The 25,272-nt window shown below is 39.9% G+C and overlaps 1 long non-coding RNA gene across 2 annotated transcripts in view; it reads left to right on the top strand.

Annotated features, from left to right (window-relative positions):
* The window catches only part of LOC139172528 (uncharacterized), a 303,355-nt gene that overhangs the window by 52,758 nt on the left and 225,325 nt on the right, over nucleotides 1-25,272 (top strand). For both annotated transcript variants that reach the window (XR_011559886.1, XR_011559887.1), the window contains exon 3: nucleotides 8,811-8,910. This is a non-coding gene — a long non-coding RNA (uncharacterized lncRNA). The remainder of the gene's footprint in view (nucleotides 1-8,810; nucleotides 8,911-25,272) is intronic.

Here is a 25,272-nt window from a genome sequence, read left to right as displayed (position 1 = left end):
GCTGGGTCCAGGGAAGGCTTCTTGAGGAGGGGGCGCACGAGCGCTTCTTTATAGAGTGTTGGAAAAACTCCCCTCCCCAAGGAAGCGTTGGTAATCTCCTGGGCCCAGCTCTGTGTCACCTCCCTGCTGGCCGAGACCAACCAGGAGGGACACGGATCCAGTAGACAGGTGGCGGAACTCACAGCTCCAATGGCCTTGTCCACTTCATCAGGTGTCACCAGATCAAACTCTTCCCAGACAGGTGGACAAGTACGTGCCCCAGTCACCTCGACTGACTCATTGTCAGTCGACTCTGTTTTACAATTGGAGTCGAGATCAGCCCGGATCTGAGCGATTTTATCAGCTAAAAACGTGTTGAAATCCTCGGCACTATGTCCAGGATGTGAGGGGTCTTTAAATATTTTCACAGCCCTCTTTTTGACTCATGCAATATACAGGTCCTCAATGGAAGGCAGGTTGGTAGTAATTACTTTTTCTGTAGTTCTAATTATCCTCTGAAGTCTGTCTTGTTGGGTTGGGTTGCAGAACCAAACCAGACAGTTATAGATGTGCAAATGACACTCAATAATTGTAATAATTATATCATGCTGGAATAATAATAATAATAATAATAATAATAATAATAATAATAATAATAATAATAATGATGATGATATAACAACAACAACCACAACAACAAAACAACAATAATATTTTTGAAGTTTCTCCAAAGATAGTGATGTAATTTCTTACAATATATCCTTATCACCCCATCTTATCTTTTCTGTTCTCTTTCCACTTCCATCAACCCTGCCCCAAAGGGGTTATCTGGTCACATCATATAACAAAGTATTTTAAGTTTCTGAAGTTACTTAAGGGAACAATTACTTTTTATTTTCTTTCATCCAGGGTTGCCCAAAAAGATTTCCTGGTGGTTCGTGTCTCTTTTGATATTGTGTCTTCATATTTATAATTTGAAAATATCTCCTTTTCCTCACATTCTCTAAATGCTTCCCTTTCAAAGCTAGATACTACTGGCGGACAGACAATTGTTATTTATTTATAGTCAGAGATCAAACTTTAAAAGGGTGTAGAAAGCAGGTAGAATAAATTGAAACACAGAATTGAATAAAGACATATGGATAAATCCAAACAACATAATTGTGGTAAGTCATAAAGGAATAACTGACACTAGATAACTACATTTTTAGTCCCTAAACAGAGTTTGGCTGATCCAGATACGAGTCAGTTTAAGCTAATTGATTTTTGTTATTCTGTAATTGCAATTACCAGTTGACAACCCTGCTTTTAAAAGAAATTTCCATGGACATATCATCTGTGAATCAAATCTCCCCGTTCTTCCAATATGGTCATTACAGAAACTTCTTGTTTATTATAAAGATTTCCATAACATTTTGGCATGATCTATGCAAAGTTTTGTTATCCATCACTGCAATAAATATTACAAGTGTCTTCTCCCTGATTCCTCACTTTCTTAAACTAAATTTCAGCGTTGAGTAGTAAATAAAATTAGTTTATTGAGTAAAATGTGTAACAGTGTTAAATAAAACGATAAGGGGAATAGTTATAGTTAAAAAAATAAAACGATAAGGGAAAGAAAATATAAGGAGCTGCACCTTATATTTTCTTTCCCTGATTGTTTTATCCTAGTTTTTGAATTTTGTATCCATCTGCTTTTTCTAAAACTTGTCTGTTCAATTTACACATTTCCCTCTTCATGTGTGGCTGTATTTTTCTTTCCGGCCCTACTTTACTTGCTTCAGGAATTAGGTAATGGTTCAGTAATTTGCACATTCTTTGCCATCTTCTTCTTTTTTCTAAATAGATATTACACCAATCATTTCCAGTCTCTGGAGATACACAAACATGGCACATATTTGTTGACACAAATCAATTAACACTTTAACTGCTTCTTCTCCCCATAACTTTAAACAGTTTAGAGAATATTTCATCTGCACCTGCTACTTTGGGCTATTTTTGTCCATAACTTGCTTGCTAGTCATATCTTAGTTGCTAGTTTCTGACTATTTTCTCTTTCTGCCAATGTTTCTGTCATTTTATAATCTCATTTGTAAAGAGTTTCAGAGTAATCACTCATTCTCCCTTCTATCTCATTAGATCTTTTCAGGGATTGCCACTCCATTCACTTGAGTGTACTCATGCTCTGAATAATAATAATAATTTAAAGTTGCCTACTCCAGTTTGTTCAGCCCCTTATTGCACTTCATTTTCACTTTCACAGTTTACTTGATTCAGGCTTCTCACAGTCCAGATTCTAGTTGTGTGTGTCCACATAAAACAAGGGATTTCTCTTCTAATACTGCCACCATTAGTAGTGACCAGATTTCTTATGGCCACTGGCCTGACCAGCTGATCACCTTTAGATTTTCTTATGAAAGTTCAACATTCTTACTGTTGTGATTCAGCCTGAGGCTCCTCAGGGACCGGCTGCGTCTCTGCTGGATCCATGCCCAGAGGAGGAGGACAGTGAACAGGAGGGGGAGGACCAGGAAGACGGGGGAGAGGAAAGTCAGGAAGAGGAGGAGGAAGAGCAGCCTGAGAGCCCCGGGGGGAGGGGGCTCTCCCCAGCTAGTAGCTTGGACTCATTGGATGAAGAAGCACAGGCTATAATTGACATGAGACAGTGACGTGCAGCTCAGAGACGGACCAATTAGAAAGGTATTTATATCACTGAATTGGCAACAGCTGGGTTTGGGTGTGGTTCTCCTCAGCAGGGTTTAAAAGGCAGGCCCGCCCTTGCAGCCTTGTGGAGCGTTATCAACTGGAAGTTCTGTGACCCTGCTTTGCTTCTTGGCGTCTCTGATCTTGGCTTGTGGCCTAGAAGTCTGGAAGACTTGGGGGAGGTGTGGGTTTGTTATCTCCAGCGTTGTTTTGGACAGCAAGAATCCTGTTTTCTTTCATGGTCTTCGTGAAACCTCTGTGAAGTTCCAGCATGTTCCTGCTTTGAATTATATAAACTGCCTTTGCTTTTTACCAGTGTGTCTGGCTTCTCTTTTTGGTTTGGTGTTGGCTGGAGGGACTCAGACAGAACACTTACATAGCATTTTCCAACCTAGGAGTCTCATTCAGCTGTCGCTCAATCTTGTCTAAATATTTTACCCATGTCCATAAATGCTGTTGTCCAACACAGAGAACTGGTTTGTCATTGTCTTATTCTGGGCTAACATTTAGTCTCTTTTCCAAAATAAAGTTACATTTCGTGATTTCATCTCCTGGCCCTTTTCATCACCCTTTTCTAGTCTAACACCTGCTCAAGCATGACATCCCACACGGGGGGGGGGGGGGGGGAGCCCACCAGCTACTCCAGTCATAGAGAATGGTCATCTCTCTATTTTTGTGCTGTTTTTCTCCTTGTTTGTGGGCTCCAAAAGGCTTAGTGGGCTCCAAAAGGCATAGTGAAGCTATGCTCTTTGAGGTCGCAGAAGAGATTGCAATCTCCTGTTGAACCCTAGGGCTTTCCCCCCTCTATACTATGACGGGAAGAAGAGGCAGTCTAAGATGGCTGCCATAAAGCTGGGAAAGAGAATGACCATCTAAGCACAGTGCTGGAGCAAAGTTGTTAGACCCTGTTAGAAACTGGATGAGAAGAACTTTATTTATTTGAATTCTCAAATCCCCCAAAGATTCCATACCATTTCAGACAGATGGTTGTCCAATCTCTTTTTGGAGAATTCCATTGCTGGAGCATTGTTGGAAGCAAGCCATTCTATCGATTAATTATTGTCAACTGTCAGGAAATTTCTCCTTGGTTCTAGGCTGGATCTCTCTTTAATGATCTTACAGTTGTTACTTTTTGTCCTGCCCTCAGGTACTCTGGAGAATAAGTTAACCTGCTCTTCTCTGTGATTAATGGTGCAAGTAATTACACTGTTTGGCAAGATTTTTGTTTTTAGGTGGGGAACAAGAAAGGAAACTACTTAGAAGAACCTCACTGTGTCTTCTTTAGCTTTTGGAGCCTGACATGCTTCCACTCTCTTCCATAACATTTCCATCTGGTGCTTTGCTCCAATTATGGGCAAGATGTATATAAAATACATTGCTGTTTTTCTGGAAAGTAAAAAAGAGGTAAGGGGAGAGAAACCAAATGAAACTCCCAGCTCAGTAATAATATAATAATAGCTGGGGAAATCTGACCTCTTTCCTTTCTACTCTGGAAGCTAAACCCATCTCAAAAGAGAAAAAAACAAACTTTGGGTTTTTTAAAAGAAATAATGGAAAAGAGAAAAGGTAAAACCCCTTGTTCAAAATCATATAAAAAACTTTGGTAGATGAGATGTTGATATCATAATATCTTAAAAGGAGCAACAAAAATGTCTTCCATGAGTTCAAGGAGCAATACGCACACACAAACACACACACACGCACACACAGTATTTTGAAAAGTAATTTACGGAGAATATCGATGAAGATTCTCAGTCATCTAGGTAGAGTTGTTTGAAGGTTGTCTGAAGTTGCCTGAGGATGGAATTATTAGAACTGGACTAATTGTTGTTGTTAGATTGAGAGACAATATAAATATTAAATAAGTTTGGATATATGTAGACTTTTTTTTTTGTGCTTGTTTGTGCCTTTCAGTCAGTCTGGATGTCTGGCAACTTTCTGGTTAAATCCCTGACATAATTTGCTATTCCTGCCTTTGACCATAGTAAAAGTTTGATTTCATGATGTGGTTTGTCTTTTCAGGGCTGAGAGAGAGGAACTGGCCCAAGGCTACCCAACTGCAGTAGTGGGTTCTAAAACCCCACTGGTTTGCACGCTCGCTCATGTGCTTGCCACTTCTGCACATGTGCAGAAGCATCCTGGGTGGGTGGGTGGAGCCTCCTGCTGCCAGCACTAGCGGTTCTTAGAACTGGGCTGAACCAGGAGTAATCTACCACTGCCCAACTGGCTTTATGCCCTATGTAGATCTAGAATCATGGTGCCCCAATTTTTAGACCAGCGCCTTAACCACTACATCAGACTGACTCCTCTCTGTTATGTATAGTCATGGGGGATATAATCACCAAATGATGATGTCTTCAAAATAATCACCATCGAATCTATTAAACCCTGGAGTTACACGATACCTTAAAAATATAGTCTGAAAAACTAGTAGGTATTTCATCCTGAAGATGTGTGATACCACTTGGGCCATCTTTGCAAGTCTTGAAGTAGCCCAGAGTTTGCATAATCAACATTCAGAGGCAAACTGCCAATTTAATTTTAATTTTAAATTTTAAATTTTTCATGGGAGAAAGGTGTAAAATTGATGCATTAAGAAACTGTCAATTACACAATAAAGCACTTTGGGGAGAAATTAGCCATAACCCAGCAGATAGAGGTTATGAGTTGCGCTTTGTTGGGGTTCACATAGAACAGTGTTTCCCAACCTTGACAACTTGAAGATATCTGGACTTCAATTCCCAGAATACCCCAGCCAGCATTCGCTGGCTGGGGAATTCTGGGAGTTGAAGTCCAGATATCTTCAAGTTGCCAAGGCTGAGAAACACTGACATAGAAGGACGATCAAACATGAAGGCAAAGCAGTGGTGGTATTCAGCCGGTTCTATCCGGTTTGGGTGAACCAGTAGCACTAAGTGTAGGAGGTGCCGCCTACCCACCTGGACGTAATCACATCCCATTTATCCATGGTTTTGATGCTGTGTGCATGTGGGCTCACATTTGCGAACCCTTAGGGAATACTGGTAAGTGAATACTGCCCCTGAGTCAGAGTATTGATTCCTGGCAACTGTTTGGTCTAGACCCTGTAATTTTCTTGGAAGCTTTTTCAGAAGCTGATGGCCATTGCCTCTACCCTAGGTCACTGTGTTGGGTTTTGTGTCTCAGGTGGAATTAGAACTCCTGTTTTCTTGAAGTTCCTAACCCCTGTATCAAAGTGGGTCTTATTTCAATGATGCCGAGAAATAATTTTATGTATGCAGCTTTTTTTTTTAGATTTAAAGGTAGCCTGGAGAAAGCTTTTCTTCACATTAAACTATGATGGCATCATTGAAGTGGATTGCATTTAACTCACCAACCTGCTGTATAAATAGAAACTGTCAATCAATATTTGTGAACACCAAATAAATGGCATCTCTCTTTCTCTCTTTCTCTTTTTTCTCTCTCTCCCTTCCTCTCCCCTCTCTCTCTCCCTCCCTCAGCTCTCTGGCTGCACAAAAATGTATGACACTTTGTCACTGTAGAGGACATTTGTGTATAACTGAATACAAAAGGGGAGAATTTCAGTTGGTTCACTCTTTATCTGAACTTATCAAAATGGGCACATTTCCTTATGTATGGCAATGGAAGGATCTTATTTAGAAGGTGGGGAAAAAAACCCAACTAGTAGATTATTTTGTTCAAGTGGCTGATTTTGAATGCTCAGCTCATAATATTGGATCTGAATGCAAAGCTGTAGTCAGCGAGAATTCATGCCCTGCCTCTTTATGCAATTTGTCACTTCTTTTTAAAAAGAGTTTGCGTTGTTTATATATCAGAGTGTCGTTTGAAACTGAAATGATGCTACACACCATCCTTAAGGCTAATCACGACTAACTGGGATTTTAAATGCGAAAAGATGAACTAATTTATGTGTATCCTGCCTCTGTTATTTTTACTCAAGCAACTCAAGGCGACAAACATACCCAACACACCTGCCTCCTCCTTTTCTACCTCCATCCCCAACAAAAGTCCTATGAGGGGAGTTGCTGTGTGTGTGAGAGAGAAAGCCATCAACTGGTTTTCATGGTTAAAATGGAACTCGAACTCCTGGTGTTCTGCTTTCCAGCCTGTTGCTTTAACTATCAGACAGATCACAATTGGGACCAGAATTTCTGTTGCTAAGCAACAGTCAGTTGCACCTAATTTTATGACCTTTTTTGCCATGGTTATTAAACAAATCACTAGGTGGTCGGTGGCCTATTAACAGAGCTCTCTCCTTACAATCAAGAGGGAGTGAGCTCGATCTTAGGTAGAGGCAGATATTTCTCTCTCTGGACACAATGAGAATATATCTGTGGAATATAGGACCAGATTACTTACGGCACCATCTCCTGCCTCATGTATCCCAGCGGCTGGTTAGAGCCCACAGAGTTGGCCTTCTCCAGGTCCCGTCAGCCAAGCAATGTTGCCTGATGGGAACCAGGGGAAGGGCCTTCTCCGTGGCATCTCCAACCCTTTGGAATCAACTCCCCACAGAGATTTCCGCCGTCCCCCCCCTCCTGGCCTTTCATAAGGTGATAAAAACACATATTTGCAGGCAGACTTGGGTCCGTTGTGCATTGCCCTTCTGTTCCGGCTGACGGTACAAGTGAATGATTATGAGTGAATGTCAGTTAAATGCTTTTTAATTGTGTGGGGTTTAGATTAGGTTTTATATTGTTTTTTAGGTTTTATATTGGGTTTCTGAGATTTTGTATTTGTATTGACTTTATCGTGTAAGCCACGCTGAGTCCATTGGAGAAAGGCAGCCTAGAAATCCAACCAACCAACCAACCAACCAACCAACCAACCAGCCAGCCAGCCAGCCAGCCGGCCGGCCGGCCAGCCAGCCAGCCAGCCAGCCAGCCAGCCAGCCAGCCAGCCAGCCAGCCAGCCAGCCAGCCAGCCAGCCAGCCAGCCAACCAGCCAACCAGCCAACCAGCCAACCAATAAACCAACCAATAAACCAACCTGGCCAGTAAACACTAAGCTCCATTCAGTTTATTTATTTATCCAATTTGTTTGCTGCCCTTCTCCTTAGACTCAGGGTGGCTTACAACATGTTAGCAATAGCAGTTTTTTTAAACAGAGCCAGCATGTTGCCCCCACAATCCGGGTCCTCATTTTACCCACCTTGGAAGGATGGAAGGCTGAGTCAACCTTGAGCCGGTGATGAGATTTGAACCACTGACCTACAGATCTACAGTCAGGTTCAGTGGTCTGCAGTATAGCACTCTATCTGCTGCGCCACCCTGGCTCAGTTGCCCAGACTTCACCTGCAAGGGATTATGGGGATTATGGGGTCATTAAAAGGAGATGATTAAGCAGATCGCTAGAGTTGTTAATTGTGTATTTAGTTGAATCCAGCTTCTCCCATTGGCTTTGCTTGTCTGAAGCCAGCTGGGAAGGCCACAAATGGTGATCACACAATTCTGCAACCATGGTAAATACAAATGCCAGTTGTCAAGTGCCCAAATTTTGACTGTGTGGATGTTGTGCAATTGGTCATATATCTCTTTCTAAAGTGATGTTTTAACTTCAACTGGTTGTATTTATGATTTGGTTGAGATTTATGCAATTTGAATGAAGCAATATTGCCACATATTTATTTATTTTTATTTATTTATTGGATTTGTATGCCGCCACTCTCCGGAGACTTGGAGCGGCTAACAGCAACAATAAAACAGTGTACAATAGTAATCTAATACTAAAAACGATTAAAAAACCCATTAATATAAAAACCAAACATACATACATACATACCATGCATAGAATTGTAAAGGCCTAGGGGGAAAGAGGATCTCAATTCCCCCATGCCTGATGGCAGAGGTGGGTTTTAAGTAACTTACGAAAGGCAACATGCTTACATATTGCAGATAGAAAGTTCAAACTAAAATCTTATTTATTTAAAGAATAGCATAGGTTTTTTTTTAAAGTACATGTTACAATTTTGGGATATTAAGCATTTTTTTCCGGCTTTCTAGATATGCCTCACTAGTTGCACTGGTGTTTATTTATTTCTTTACTCTTTCTCCTCTTACTGCTGATCACAATTTCCTTAATTATATCTGTGTGTTTATTTATGACTAATTCTACCTCTTCCTTTGCAGACTGTCGGATGAGTCATGTTCAAGTGCATCATGAAAAAAGTGATTCTACAAACTTGGCAGAAAAAAGGAAGAGCAGCTATGAATGAAAATGTACAAAAAGGTAGGCACCATCTTCACAAATATATCCACACCAAAACACTGAGTATTTTTTTAATTAACAGTTAACCATATTTATTAACCAGGTGGAGTACTTTGATAGGCATGGATAGAAATGTAAAATGCAAAATGGATTAAGGAAGAGGAGGAGGGGGGGGGGGAAATAAATAATGAATAAGAGACGTATGATGATTTTGACTACATTTTCCTTGTCATATTCAACCAGAGTCTAATGCTGGAGTCACACATTTATTGAACCATGGTTTGTGTTACCCATGGTTCATTGAATATCCCTGAATTAACTGGTTCATTTTCTCTATACATCTGCAGAATGTTGAGTGGACAGCTCTGCCCACTGAAAAATAAGATACGTAGAACTTGGTTCAAATGTTATATCCAAACACAGGATGCAAATGTAACCCCACAGTACAGCATATTTATTTATCATTTATTTATTTGTTTGGATTTCTATGCTGCTCTTCACTGCAGACTCAGGGCGGCTTGCAAAAATAGAAATAAAGTACAAAATACAATATATTGATCTACTCCCAATATTAATGTTTACAGGGGTGGGGTTTTGTTTTCTTCGCTGCTGGTTTGCATCTTTATGCGCTGCGTGGGTACAGGTGCATATGCCCACACATGTGCAGTGCTAAAAAACCAGCTTCTTCACATGCGCAGAAGCCAAAAACAAGATAGGGGTACCTAAGGCATCGCCAAAAGAACCAGTTTGGGGGTGTGGCAGGCCTGGGTTGCTGCTGAATGTTTAGTGTATTGAGGTCATCATAATTCTGGTGGAATTATGCAATTCCACATTCATGCAATTGTACAGGTTTGCTATTCCATACACAACATGCAAAATTCATTACCTGAATTTGTGTGTTCCAAACTTTGAGGAATACACGTAAGAGAAGAAGACTTTTCAAAATCCTTCTCTCTGTCATTTTCCTCATCAGCAACCTGTTATTATGCTCAGTACTCATTATCAATTAAAATTATGCCTTCAGCCAAGTCCTCCTAATTTCTCCTGACCTAATTCGAGACATATAACACTTAAGAAACTTCTCCCGCTGTTTTCTTCTGAACTCCTGCCAAAACTGGCAGCCATGCTTCATCGTTTTTCATCATCTACTTTAGCTCTAGACAACCCTCTCTTCCAAAATTGATGGTGATCTGTGCTATAACAAAGAGTACGAGGTGGGGTGTTCCAAAATTGGTCCAGGTGAGCAGGTGTAAGAATGATTTAAGACAAACTCCAGGGATGGAGAGATTCTGAACACTGTCACACGCATTAATGGTGCATGAATAAAGCCACAATATGGAAAACATAAGTTAATGGTCCTACAGTATATATAGTCCAACTATTCCTTCTATTCAGCAGCTGCCAAAATAAACTGGAAAGGGGTGTAATTCTACATAGTCGATTTCAATTTGGGATTAATTTATAGAATTAATATATGATATATAAAATAATGCACTTGGGGAAAAGGAATCCTCAATCTGAGTATTGTATTGGCAGTTCTGTGTTGGCAAATACTTCAAAAGAAAAGGATTTAGGGGTAGTGATTTCTGACAGTCTCAAAATGGGTGAACAGTGCAGTCAGGCGGTAGGGAAAGCAAGTAGGATGCTTGGCTGCATAGCTAGAGGTATAGCAAGCAGGAAGAGGGAGATTGTGATCCCGCTATATAGAGTGCTGGTGAGACCACATTTGGAGTACTGTGTTCAGTTCTGGAGACCGCACCTACAAAAAGATATTGACAAAATTGAACGGGTCCAAAGACGGGCTACAAGAATGGTGGAAGGTCTTAAGCATAAAACGTATCAGGAAAGACTTCATGAACTCAATCTGTATAGTCTGGAGGACATAAGGAAAAGGGGGGACATGATGGAAACATTTAAATATGTTAAAGAGTTAAATAAGGTCCAGGAGGGAAGTGTTTATAATAGGAAAATGAACCCAAGAACAAGGGGGCACAATCTGAAGTTAGTTGGGGGAAAGATCAGAAGCAACATGAGAAAATATTATTTTACTGAAAGAGTAGTAGATCCTTGGAACAAACTTCCAGCAGACGTGGTTGGTAAATCCACAGTACATGCCTGGGATAAACATAGATCCATCCTAAGATAAAATACAGAAAATAGTATAAGGGCAGACTAGATGGACCATGAGATCTTTTTCTGCCATCAGACTTCTATGTTTCTGTCTTTCTATGTAATTTCCAGGTAATATGACTATGCTTTTGTGGGCATTTAGGTAAATGTTTTATCTCATCCAGAGCAGGACTCTGCATAAAATTAGCCTGAAGTGTTCATCTGAAGGTGGGTTCATCAAATGTCCAAACTGAGTCAACTTTCCAAAGTGAATTGTTCAAATTGTTGAATGGCATGTCTCTGGACTAATTAGAATGCATTTAGGTGCACATCTTTGAACTATGGTGCTGGAGAACATTCCTGCAAGTCTCTTGGACTGCAAGGTGATCAAACCGGTCAGTCCTAGAGGGGATCAACCCTGACTGCTGTTGAGAAGGCCAGATCCTGAAGGTGAAATGCAAATATTTTGGCCAGAGGATAGTAGAGGACAAGAAGGCCTGGAGGAATGTTGTCCATGGGGTCACGATGGGTCGGACACGACTTTGCAACTAACAACAACAAGGTGCACACAGAAATAAAATCTTTTCCAAATCAGTTGAGAAACTTTAATTGGACTGATTGGATTTGATAAAGCAGTTTGGCTACCAGGATAAATCAAACAAATGATTTCAGTGAGAGTTTGCTTGATACACACAATCTTATGCCTTTGCACATGCTTTGTGCATTGGAGCTACCCATGGGGAGATGGGGTGTAAATTATATACTATTGACCTAAGGAAATGCATCCTCTTTTTGTGCACTTCTCAATAATACAGAGGGTAAAAGATACTGTATTGCCCAAATATATATACATATGAAAACAGATACAGAAATAACTACTTATTTATCTTCACTTTAAGCATTTATATCTGCTCCCTAGATATCACTCTTCCCAAGCAGTTGGCTGAAGGGAATATTAATACTTGCAATTTCTCAATTTCTCTGTGTTTCTTCTTCTTCTTCATACTGTGTTATTCTTAGAGTGATTTTTCTTGGCTTCATTGAGGTCATTTTATTATTAGTGGTGGTAGAGAGTGTGCATTGCTGGATGTCATTGTGTCCAGTCTGCCCACTCTTCCCTAGCTGCAGAGATACAAATAGAGAAGTCCTTTTGTGATGTTTCCCCTTGGATTTATAAGATCAATAGGGAGGATGGAAGAGATCGTTGAACAACGAACAATCGGATATTCACAAACACAAGAACACTGCAGTTACCTTATAAGCACATAAATTTGCAGGTAGTCCTACCATAACCTTCTCTCTAAATAGAAGGAGGAGGAGGGGGGAGGAGGAGGAGAAGAGGAAGAGGAAGAGGAAGAGGAAGAGGAAGAAGAAGACAGTGAATGAAATGGCTGGATGGAGTCACTGAAGCAGTCGGTATGAGCTTAAATGTATTCCCCAGGATAGTAGAGGATGGAAAGGCCTGGAGGAACATTATCCATGGGGTCGCAATGGGTTGGACATGACTTCACAACTAACAACAATCCAATACGAAGAGGAAACATCGGACCTGTGTTGTTTCATTTCATTTCATTTCATTTCATTTATTGGATTTATATGCCGCCCCTCTCCGAAAACTCGGGGCGGCTAACAACAATCATGAACAATGTACAGTAAAAAATCCAATACTAAAAAACTAACTTAAGACCCCTAAATGTATAAAACCAACATACATACAAACATACCATACATACAGTTGTATCAGCCTAGGGGGAGAAGAAGTCTTAATTCGCCCATGCCTGGCGGCAGAGGTGGGTTTTGAGTAGCTTACGAAAGGCAAGGAGAGTAGGGGCAATTCTAATCTCTGGGGGGAGTTGGTTCCAGAGGGCCGGGGCCGCCACAGAGAAGGCTCTTCTCCTGGGTCCCGCCAAGTGGCATTGTTTCGTTGACGGGACCCGGAGAAGACCCACTCTGTGGGACCTAACTGGCCGCTGGGATTCGTGCGGCAGAAGGCGGTTCCTGAGATAATCTGGTCCGGTGCCATGAAGGGCTTTATAGGTCATAACCAACACTTTGAATTGTGACCGGAAACTGATCGGCAACCAATGCAGACTGCGGAGTGTTGGTGTGACATGGGCATATTTGGGAAAGCCCATGATTGCTCTCGCAGCTGCATTCTGCATGATCTGAAGTTTCCGAACACTTTTCAAAGGTAGCCCCATGTAGAGAGCGTTACAATAGTCGAGCCTCGAGGTGATGAGGGCATGAGTGACTGTGAGCAGTGACTCCCGGTCCAAATAGGGTCGCAACTGATGCACCAGGCGAACCTGGGCGAACGCCCCCCTCGCCACAGCTGAAAGATGTTTCTCTAATGTGAGCTGTGGATCGAGGAGGACGCCCAAGTTGCGAACCCTCTCTGAGGGGGTCAATGTTTCTCCCCCCAGGGTAATGGACGGACAGATGGAATTGTCCTTGGGAGGCAAGACCCACAGCCACTCCGTCTTGTCTGGATTGAGTTTGAGTTTGTTGACACCCATCCAGGCCCCAACAGCCTCCAGGCACCGGCACATCACTTCCGCTGCTTCGTTGACTGGACATGGGGTGGAGATGTAAAGCTGGGTATCATCGGCGTATTGATGATACCTCACCCCATGCCCTTGGATGATCTCGCCCAGCGGTTTCATGTAGATGTTAAATAGCAGGGGGGAGAGGACCGACCCCTGAGGCACCCCACAAGGGAGAAACCTAGAGGTCGACCTCTGACCCCCCACTAACACCGACTGCGACCGACAGGAGAGGTAGGAGGAGAACCACTGGAGAACAGTGCCTCCCACTCCCAACCCCTCCAGCCGGCGCAGAAGGATACCATGGTCGATGGTATCGAAAGCCGCTGAGAGGTCAAGAAGCACCAGGACAGAGGACAAGCCCCTGTCCCGGGCCCGCCAGAGATCATCCATCAACGCGACCAAAGCAGTTTCCGTGCTGTAACCGGGCCTGAAACCCGACTGCTGGGAACCTAGATAATCGGCTTCTTCCAAGGACCGCTGGAGCTGGAGTGCCACCACCTTCTCGACAACCTTCCCCATGAAGGGAAGGTTGGAGGCTGGACGATAGTTGTTGAGTACGGCTGGGTCCAGGGAGGGCTTCTTGAGGAGGGGGCGCACGAGCGCTTCTTTATAGAGTGTTGGAAAAACTCCCCTCCCCAAGGAAGCGTTGGTAATCTCCTGGGCCCAGCTCCGTGTCACCTCTCGACTGGCCGAAACCAACCAAGAGGGACACGGATCCAGTGAACAGGTGGCAGAACTCACAGCTCCAATGGCCTTGTCCACTTCATCAGGTGTCACCAAGTCAAACTCCTCCCAGACAGATGGACAAAGACGTTTAGCCCCAGTCACCTCGACTGACTCGTCTGGTCAGCCTGGTCTACCCAATGCAAAAGAGAAACATGTTGCAGTTTAGGGAGTGCAGTCCCTAAACTGCAGTTTAGGGAGTGCAGTCAAGCTGGCCACACCCACCCAGTTGGCCACACCCACCCAGTTGGCCATGCCCCCCACCCTCTGAAATCAACCCCAGCCCTGATGCTGTTAGCCCTCAAATGAAATTAAGTTGGACATCTGCACTAGACTTTTCAATTATTTCTGCCGCTCCACAAATACAGTCTTTCTTCCAATCTTGCCACGGAGTCCAGTTAATTAACTAACTCACTGGAGATGAGGGTGAAGAATAACTTCTATAGTCTTGTATTGACTCCAAGACCAACATTAAAGAGATCATCTGGATTTCCTTACTCTTGTCCAGGTGTTTGGGTCTTGATACTGAAAAAGAAAATTGAGTTTTGTAAAACATGGCAGCCAAGGAGCAGATAGGCATTTCAGCCATATCTCTTAAGTAACGCATCGGCTTATCCATTAGAGACTCTTGAGAAAGAAGATCAGACAATACCCAGAGGCTCCAACTTAATGTATTCATTAATAAATGAGGATTGGATTAATAAATGAGGTTTCCAAAGATTCTCTGTCAGAATGTTATATACAATCCCTCTTCTCTTAAGCTCTCAGAGCACGGAGAGAGAGAGAGAGAAAGACAGATGTTATATTACATTTACATTACATATATAAATTATACAATCAATATATTGCATTACATAGAGAGATGCAGATGTTACATACAGATGTTACCTCCTAAAGCTTCCTTTGGGTAGCTTTGTCAAGTCTGAACCAAAGAGTGGGGGGGAGTTTTAACCTTTCCCCTAACGTAGAGAATGTTTTTAACAATTGAATGTTTGCATTCATTGTTTTCTGATTTTCTATAAAAACTATAAAAAGTTTGCTAAATGCTTCCATTTATTAATTTTATTGTTTAATATAGAAATCCAAGCATCTGTCAATTCCTAGGTAGATCAGGGTTTCACAGATTTTCACAGAAGAGGGAGGCAACTTTTGATGGGGAGTGGGATGAAACTGAATGAAATTTAAGTGTACTTAAAGTTACTTAGAGTCTCATTCAGTCATCCCACTCCCCATCAAAAGTTGGCTCCCTCTTAAGTTGGTGTTTAGAAGGAAATTATCTCTCAGGCATGAGATTCAGAGCTGTGGGAGAGGAGGAAGAAGAAGAAATCTGTATGCAGCAGAACCTCCCCCCTCCCCTTCCTTCCTTGTTGAAGAGGAAATCTTGACTATTTGGAATATAGGTCAACTAAATTATCAACAAAGAGTCCAAACTCATTCATATTTATATATGAAAAATAGATGATAATAGATTGATAGATTGATAGATTGATAGATTGATAGAGTTAGATTGATCGATAGACAGATGATAGATAGAGAGATGATACATAGATCAATAGAAATAGATAGATCGATAGATCGATAGATCGATAGATCGATAGATGATAGATAGATAGATAGATAGAGATAGATAGATAGATAGATGATAGATGATAGATGATAGATAGATAGATAGATAGAGATAGATAGATAGATGATAGATAGATAGATAGATAGAGATAGATAGATGATAGATAGATAGATAGATAGATAGATATAGATAGATAGATAGATAGATCGAGATAGATCGAGATAGATAGATAGATGATAGATAGATAGATAGATAGAGATAGATAGATGATAGATGATAGATAGATAGTTAGATAGAGATAGATAGAGATAGATAGATAGATAGATAGATAGAGATAGATAGAAAGATAGATAGATAGATAGATAGATAGATAGATAGATAGATAGACAGATAGATAGATAGATAGATAGATCTTGGAGTGTGTGGAGATGGACAAATTAACAAAAGGGATAAAACAAAAAGAATATTACCTAATGTGGAATAAATGGTATAAATCACCAGAGGATAGGGATAAAAAAAATAAGAAAAAAATAAGTAATGAGTTGGAAACTTGGAATATTAATTTGATTATATTAAATAAACAATATGTAGAATATTATGATATAAATAAGAAACACAATATGTAAGAAACAGAATATATAGAAAGTATAAAGAAATAATGTGAACTGTAAATATGTGTGTGTGTGTGTGTGTGTGTGTGTCGCATGTTTTTGCTGAATTTTTAAAATTAAGGGAGACTAGGATAGCGCTATTTTGGCCTTGTTCTGGCCTCATCAGCAAGCCATACCCTTATTGGTATTTGATCCTGGGGCTTTTGCCTTGTAAGGCAGAGAATCCAACAGAAAAAACATATATGATCTGGGCGAGATCATCCAGGGGCATGGGGTAAGGTATCATCAGTATGCTGATGATACCCAGCTGTACATCTCCACCCCATGTCCAGTCAATGAAACAGTGGAAGTGATGTGCCGGTGCCTGGAGGCTGTTAGAGTCTGGATGGTGTCAACAGACTCAAACTCAACCCTGATAAGACGGAGTGGCTGTGGGTTTTGCCTCCCAAGGACAATTCCATCTGTCCATCCATCACCCTGGGGGGGGGGAATTACTGATCCCCCTCAGAGAGGGTCTGCAACTTGGGCGTCCTCCTTGATCCACAGCTTACATTAAAGAACCCTCTTTCAGCTGTGGCGAGGGGGGCATTTGCCCAGTTTTGCTTGGTGCACCAGTTGCAGCCCTATCTGGACCGGGAGTCACTGCTCACAGTCACTCCTGCCCTCATCACCTTGAGGTTCGACTACTGTAATGCTCTCTACATGGGGCTACCTTTGAAGAGTGTTCGGAAACTTCAGATCGTGCAGAATAAATATTTTAAAGAAAAAAAGATAGATAGGCAGGCAGAGATGATAGATGATAGAGAGACAGGCAGATATGGATGGGTCAATCGATGGATTGATAGATCAATGGATGGATGCATGGATCATTGGAAAGAAGACAGACAGCAGACAAGCAGGCAGGCATGTGTATTAAACATTTACAATAGTAGCAGTTTAATTATATCTAATAGAAGCATACAGATATTTTGAGGTCACTATGTTTGTGTCTTGAAATATCCTTTTATAACTTCACCAGAAACATTTGGTTGTTGGACGGTCTTGTTCATATTTTATCCTGTATTCAGTCTGTTTCAATTATGTAACAGAAATTGGAACAACCTGTTCTGAATTCAGGACACTTCCAGGAAGGCCAGAAGAAGCAGTTCCAAGTTTGGAAATTTCTCAGCAAAATCAGGCTAAGCCTTCTGATTCTTCAGGGTTGGGTGGATTTTGACTTCAACATGTTTTGTACCTCTCTGCTTATGTGCGACTAATTTTTGTAGACTGGATTATAGCTGGGTGTATTTATAGTGGCAGGTCACCATGACACATGCAATGCAGAGGTACACAGAAAGGGTATTTAAAATTACATCTAGAATTTGTACAAGTTTGTAGAGTTCAGCAACAATTTATAAGTACTGTATGTCTTTATCCAATTTATCTCCTAAGAGATAAGTAGAATCTTACTCAATTATAAAAGAAGACAGCAACATAAAGGATATAAAAAAACAAAATCTATTTTTATTAATTGTAGCCTTCCCAATTAGATTTCATTAATCAAAATCTTTCTGAAAAGATGGGATACTAATAGGATTGTACACATTACCAGTCTGAGCTCAGTATAGAATAGAATTCTTTATTGGCCAAGTGTGATTAGACACACAAGGAATTTGTCTTGGTGCAGATGCTCTCAGTGTACATAAAAGAAAATATAGATTTGTCAAGAATCATGTGGTACAACACAATGATTGTCATAGGGGTCTTAGGATACAAGCAACACGTTACAGTCATACAGTCCTAAGTGGGAGGAGATGGGTGATAGGAATGATTAGAAAAAACTAGTAGAAATATAAGTGCAGACTTAGTAAAAAATTTGACAGTATTGAGGGAATTATTTGTTTAGTAGAGTGATGGCGTTCGGGAAAAAACTGCTCTTGTGTCTAGTTGTCTTGATGTGCAGTGCTCTGTAGCAACGTTTCGAGGGTAGGAGTTGAAACAGTTTGTGTCCAGGATGTGAGGGGTCAGTAAATATTTTCACATCCCTCTTTGACTCATGCAGTATACAGGTCCTCAATGGAAGACAGGTTGGCAGCAATTGTTTTTTCTGCAGTTCTGATTTTACTCTGAAGTCTGTGTCGGTCTTGTTGGGTAACAGAACCAAACCAGACAGTTATAGAGGTACAGATGACAGACTCAGTGATTTCTCTGTATTTGGGTCCGTAATGGATTTCACTTACCTTCGCTATCCGTTCAGAACTGTGAACATACGTGCGTGCTTGCTTCTCACATGTGTGGTATTTTTGCCCATGAGAAGATTGTCTTTGATGATGTCCGGGTGGCTGGGCAGAGCCTCACGCCACTGCTACTGCTAGTTAGCCCGAATGGGGGCAAACCGGTAGCAACCTACTAATGATTTGGGTTAAGAAAATGCAAAAAATTATTCAATAACCATTTTTAATTATTGCTACCCTAATATTACTATCTATGTTTCCAAAGCTTTGTAAACCACCACAGAATTGATGATTGCCTATTTCTTATTATAGATTTACTATTGAAAACATGGGGAGATTAAAGTCTCTGTTTCTTTGGTCAGTGGAATATTGTTAAAAAAATTAACTCAACCATACAGTATCATGGAAAAATATTTAGTCACAGCTGAGTCTTTATTCTATTTGATAATACTGTTTGGTTAAAGGTTTGTTTACTCAAACTGAATCCTGTTTTAGAAAAAAAAGTATCTCTAGCCACAAAATATTTCCAAACAGATTCTTAACCATCTGTATAAATATTGTCAGGGTAGAAATATTGAATAAGTATGTTTATCTATGTGTGCCTTAATATTTTTAAGGGGAAAAATACTTTAGTGAATACATGCGTTCAAGGTTTATTTATTTTGCTTTTGTTAGCCTTCTCATTTTGTTACTTTTTGCCAAGATATTTCCATTAATTAAAGCATGATCAAAATAGCAGCCAGCAAAAGTCCTTGGCCTTTCTCTATTTTTGCCCCCTGAAATGACGAAAGCTCAACTAATAATAACAGGAACCCATTTTATTTTAGCCAGGTAGAGAAATTTATTTTGTTCTGTGCCTCAAACGATATTTGATCTTTGAACCTTTGAATTGTAAAGTATCTTATTTGCATACATGAGTTCTTTTGGAATAGATAACGACAATCGAATCAACCAAGAATATATATCAAGCCTGGAATCCAGGAGTGGATTCCTCCCAGTTTGGACCAGATCACCTGAACCATTGTCGACCCACTGGTGATGTGTACATGGCATCACAGATCCAGTTCTGTATGTGCCGATATGTGCATGCCGCCATCTTGTTTTTCAGAATTTTTGACATTTTTTCGATGTTTGAATGGCTTCTCCTAGCCCTTTGCTTTGAAAAAAGCCCTCCTGCAAGCCCCTGGGTTAATACCGACCTTTATTTCTTCACCCAAAGCACAGCTGAGCAGCTCCTCAGCTGTGTTTTGGGCTGAAATGACCTTTTGATCATGCACAGAGGTGAATTTGCACACAAAACATCATGGCGAACTGGTGGTGAAGATTGTTAAGTGTTAATGTGCAGAGTAATCTCTCTTAGTAGTCAAAGGTATGCATACACAGAGGAAACTTGAAGGTTTTGCAGATATCCAGCTGATAGCCCAGAGATACCAGTAATAATCCAGTAATACAATCCAGATACATTAAGTGTACAAAATACTATTTAATTTTGGCAAATATCATAGTCAAGAACAATCCTAGTCATACGCAATTAAATCAGTCAATAGATATACAAAACTATAAGCCCTCCTTGCTTAGCTTACAAATACATAAACCATCATTTGAACACACAGTACTACAGCATAGTCACAAAGACAAACTAGCAGTGAATAGCGGAGAAAGAGAATCGCATCTCTAGCTCCCTCTTATGGCAATCCGTAACACCATCTATTGTTGGTTTGTTTTATATACAGTGTTCCTTTTGATTTTCGCGGGTTCGAACTTTGCGAAAAGTCTATACCACGGTTTTTCAAAAATATTAATTAAAAAATACTTCGCGTTTTTTCCCCTGTACCACGGTTTTTCCCGCCTGATGATGTCATATGTCATCGCCAAACTTTTGTCCGCCTTAAATAAATATTTTTAAAAATAAACTCTAATAAATAACCCTAGTGAGTAATAATCCAAATGGTTGCTAAGGGGATAGGAAATTGCAATTTAGGAGTTTAAAGTGTTAAGGGATGGCTTGTGATACTGTTCATAGCTCAAAATAGTATATTTACTTCCACATCTCTACTTCACGGAAATTCGACTTTCGCGGGCGGTCTCGGAACGCATCCCCCGCGAAAATCGAGGGAACACTGTATTGCCAAATCCAACCAGTTATGTACATAGTACTAACAAAGGTAAGTTCATTGGTTTTACTTGCCACCCATCTCTTTTTGAAGTGACTCTGGGCTTTGACATAATGCATCTGCAATTCCATCTTGTCATATCACATAAAAATATTATTGTGAGAAGTTGAAATAAAAACAGGCTTTTGCCTCCATACAACATTATCTGTTTATTGTCCAAAATACTTCAGGACATATTTGCTTGCCTTATCACCATTTTTTTGTGCTTTCTCCCAAGAAGACTTTTTAACAGTATGTCTTAACAGTGCTCTCCATCCGAGTGACATCTCAATTTCAAATGTCTTTCTTGACATTTTTTTTTAAAGGATATGACTCAGGATAATTAACTTTGGCAAAATCAGACAGCGAGCGAAAGAGTGAGAACTTGAAACAAACAATTCTGTATAAATATTTTGTGCTTGGATCAAACCTGGGCTGTGAATAACAAGAGATAATTAACTTTATGAATTCTCCTGGGTGGTTAGAGTTGTTCTATACAATTTTATGCCTCTCTCGAATTGCTGGGTTTAGCACATTACACTTAATTGAAGGTTTTAGATTTGTACTGGTGCTCTCTGTGGAGGAAGAAATATAGTGTAAATGTAGCTATGTTGATTATTGAGTGCTCGAAACCTGCCTCTTTTCCAGTTCACTTCTTCAATTTTCAATCTGGCACAATGCAAATTGAAGAAGAGCGTTTCAAGAGAGTAATTCATTCCCTCAATTTACTGTGGCTAAATTAAAGTGATTTTACTTGCCACCAAGATGATAAGAGAGACCGATATAATCTTTGCTGGCTGTCTGCCAACAGAGCCGGTGCATAACTTATGCATACTTGCTTGAAAGTGAAATAGGTCTTACAACAGTTACAACTGTTCACTTGGTGACCATTCAAAGTTACAATGGCCCTGAAAAAAGTGACTTAAGATCATTGCAGCATTTCCATGATCATGTAATCAAAATTCAGATATTTGGAGACTGATCCTATTTATGCTGATTGCAGTGTAACCTTCTGACAAGCAAAGTCAATGGAGATTCAGATAACAACCGTCTCACTCACTTAACAACTGCAGTGATTCACTTAACAAACATTTAATTTATTTGTTTGTTTGTTTGTTTTGTCAAGTACGTATTGGTGGTATACAAAGATATAACATTATTTATATACATGATATTAGTAAAAGAGAAACATTAGGACAGGCGACGGAAGGCACGCTGGTGGACTTATGCACGCCCCTTACTGATCTCTTAGGAATTGGGAGAGGTAAACAGTGAATAGTCTAAGAGTAAAGGGTTTTTTTTTGGGGGGGGGGGGGGTTGGTGATGATACTACAGAGTCAGGTAGTGAGTTCCATGCATCAACTACTCAGTTAGTGAAGTCGTATTTCCTGCAGTCGAGTTTAGAGAGAGAGTTTACTTTAAGTTTGTATCTGTTGTATGCTCATGTGTTGTTGTAATTGAAGTCGAAGTAGTCATTGACAGGAAGGATGTTGTAGCAGATGATTTTATGGGCTATGCTTTGGTCGTGTTTAAGGCGACACAGTTCTAAGCTTTCTAAACCTAGGATTGTAAGTCTAGTTGCGTAGGGTATTCTGTTGCGAGTGGAGGAGTGGAGGGCTCTTCTAGTAAAGTATCTCTGGACATTTTCTAGAGTGTTTATGTCTGAAATGCGGTGTGGGTTCCAGACAGATGAGCTGTATTCAAGGATTGGTCTGGCGAAAGGTTGGTATGCTCTGGTTAGTAGTGTGAGAGTATCAGAACAGAAGCTATGTAGGATTAGGTTAACAACTCTTGAAGCTTTTTTTGCTGATGTTGTTGCAGTGAGCTTTAGCACTTAGGTCATTTGATATGAGTATTCTGGAAAGACCGTAAAATGGGGCAAAACTCACTTAACTAATGGCTCACTTAGCAACAGAAATCCTGAGCTCAATTGTATAGGCTTACGGGCACAGATTATAGAATCAGACTCCTTTTCAGATGGTGGCGGATTATAACTCCCATCAGCCTGATCATTAAGCCACACTCATGGAATTGATAGGCGTCAACATTGGGATCTCCTTACTCCATGCTTAATTATTCTGTGAGTTTTCTCCACTTTTGGAATGAATTCTTTCTGAATTCTGGAGTGAACTAGCAGTTTCATAAATAATTCCAAAATGTGTGTTTTAGTTTCATTACTATCTTCTCTTACTAATAAAACTATGTAAAAAAAGGAAGCAAAAGATTTTTGCTCGGGTTTAGATAAGATTAAATTGAATTCTTATTCTATACTGATTGACCATATTGACCTGCTCACTGATAAATCTTTTTGACATAAGAACACGTGCAAAAGATTGGAAGATGTTATTACCAATAGAAAAGAATGCATTTAAATAATATAATAAAAATATTTGGTTTAACATGTTCAAATATCAGTTTGAAGTTTCCTTCTCTTATTGCTACAAAAAGGGAAAGAATAAGAACAATAGAATAGAATTCCTCATTGGCCAAGTATGACTGGACACCCAAGGAATTTGTCTTGGTGCGTATGCTCTCAGTGTAAAAAGAAAAGATACATTTGTCAAGAATCATGAGGTACAACACTTAATGACTGTCCTAGGGTAAAAATAAACAATCAGGAAACAATCAATGTTTGTGTTTCCCCGAAAATAAGACAGTATCTTATATTACTTCTTTTTGCTGCCAAAGATGTGCTATGTCTTATTTTCAGGGATGTCTTATTTTTTTCCCAGTGAATTATATCCTGCATCCTGCTACAGCAAAATTCATCCAAACAAGCAGCCACATGTTGTGGATGCGTGTTGGATATGTTTTAAATCTGTTTGATTTAGCGTTTTGGGATACACTTTATGGACAGCAGTGTTATATATGTTCTGTTCGGGAATGTTGCAAAATGAAACGTCTCCTACGTCTTATTTTCGGGGGATGCCTTATATTAGGCAATTCTACAAAACCTCTCCTATGTCTTACTTTCGAGGGGGGGTGACTTATTTTCGGGAAAACAGGGTATTAATATAAATTGTAAGGATACAAGCAACAAGGTACAGTCGTACAGTCATAAGTGGGAGGAGAGGGATGATAGGAACGATGAGAAAACTAATGATAGTGGTAATGCAGCCTTAGTGAATAGATTGACAGTGGTGAGTCAACAAGCAACATTAGAGAAAGGCACAGTCTCCAATGAATCACTAAGTGTTTTTTGCTCCTCTTTTCTTCTTAGAGATTTACCTCCGCATGGTGAGTAGTGTACCAAAGTGTTGTGAATCATATCCTTCTAAAAACTATTTGTGATGTAGAAGTAAGACTAGTTGCTTAAAGATAAAAAGAAGCTAAATAATTCCAATTCCTGATTTTTCAAAAATCAAGAAGAATCAGAATTTTATGAGGTTTGGCAAAAGGTATATATCTGGTGGGATACAAAGAAACAGAGATAACCTTATTTTTACACTATTTTAAATATATTTAAAATAGTGTAAGAGTAGTAGATCCTTGGAACAAACTTCCAGCAGACGTGGTTGGTAAATCCACAGTAACTGAATTTAAACATCCCTGGGATAAACATATATCCATTGTAAGATAAAATACAGGAAATAGTATAAGGGCAGACTAGATGGACCATGAGGTCTTTTTCTGCCGTCAGTCTTCTATGTTTTTATGTTTCTATTTGTACCTAGTAGTTATATTGTATTAGACAGTGATTATTAACAATATAAAGATAAATTCCTTCTTTCCTCTTCTACAATTTCTCTTTTTTTCTCTTCATAGTTCATTTCAAGTCATAATTTTAAAATTTCTATATATTTTTAAATGTTTTAGATGTGTTTTTACTTATTATCTTACAACTGATATATCTAAGTATTTTATAAATAATGATAAAGTTAGTTTCTTTTTTTTTATTTTTTACTTATTATAAATATAAAGATGACTTCTACTTTGAGAGGAGCGATTGTTGCTCCACTAAATGTTACATGTAATGTATGTTTTGTCTGTCTTTGCAATTTAATAAAAAATATTAAAAAATAATAATAATTCCAATTCCCTCTCTAGGGGGGGAATCACTCTTTGAGTCCATTTCTTATATAGACAAGTCTCCTTGGGTATCAACTGAGATAGAAGGCAACTTTAAACTGTGCAAAATATACTAGAATATGTGCAGAAGTTACATGAGCATGGACTCAATCTTAATATGAGACTACCCACTGCGTCATGAAGACACTTTGCTAACCAATTTTTAAGAAATACCTTGCTGCGAACTTGCTTCCATCTCTCCCACTGCCTTGGAAGCAATTGAAGTCATCCTTCATTGTTCTGTTGGAACAATGTGGATGTTTATCCTTTCTTCAAAGACAAGCCTACAAATCACACCTCGATGGTGAGTTTAGGATCAAGGAGCTCCCAGATCCCATTGACCATTTAAGCCTGCTATAAGCAGACCACTTCCTATCCACAATCCTATTTGTA

This window comes from Erythrolamprus reginae, chromosome 9 (assembly GCF_031021105.1).
Source record: "Erythrolamprus reginae isolate rEryReg1 chromosome 9, rEryReg1.hap1, whole genome shotgun sequence".
Lineage (NCBI taxonomy): Eukaryota > Metazoa > Chordata > Lepidosauria > Squamata > Dipsadidae > Erythrolamprus > Erythrolamprus reginae.
Note: the sequence above shows the minus strand (reverse complement) of the source record. Positions and strands in the feature narration are given on the sequence as shown.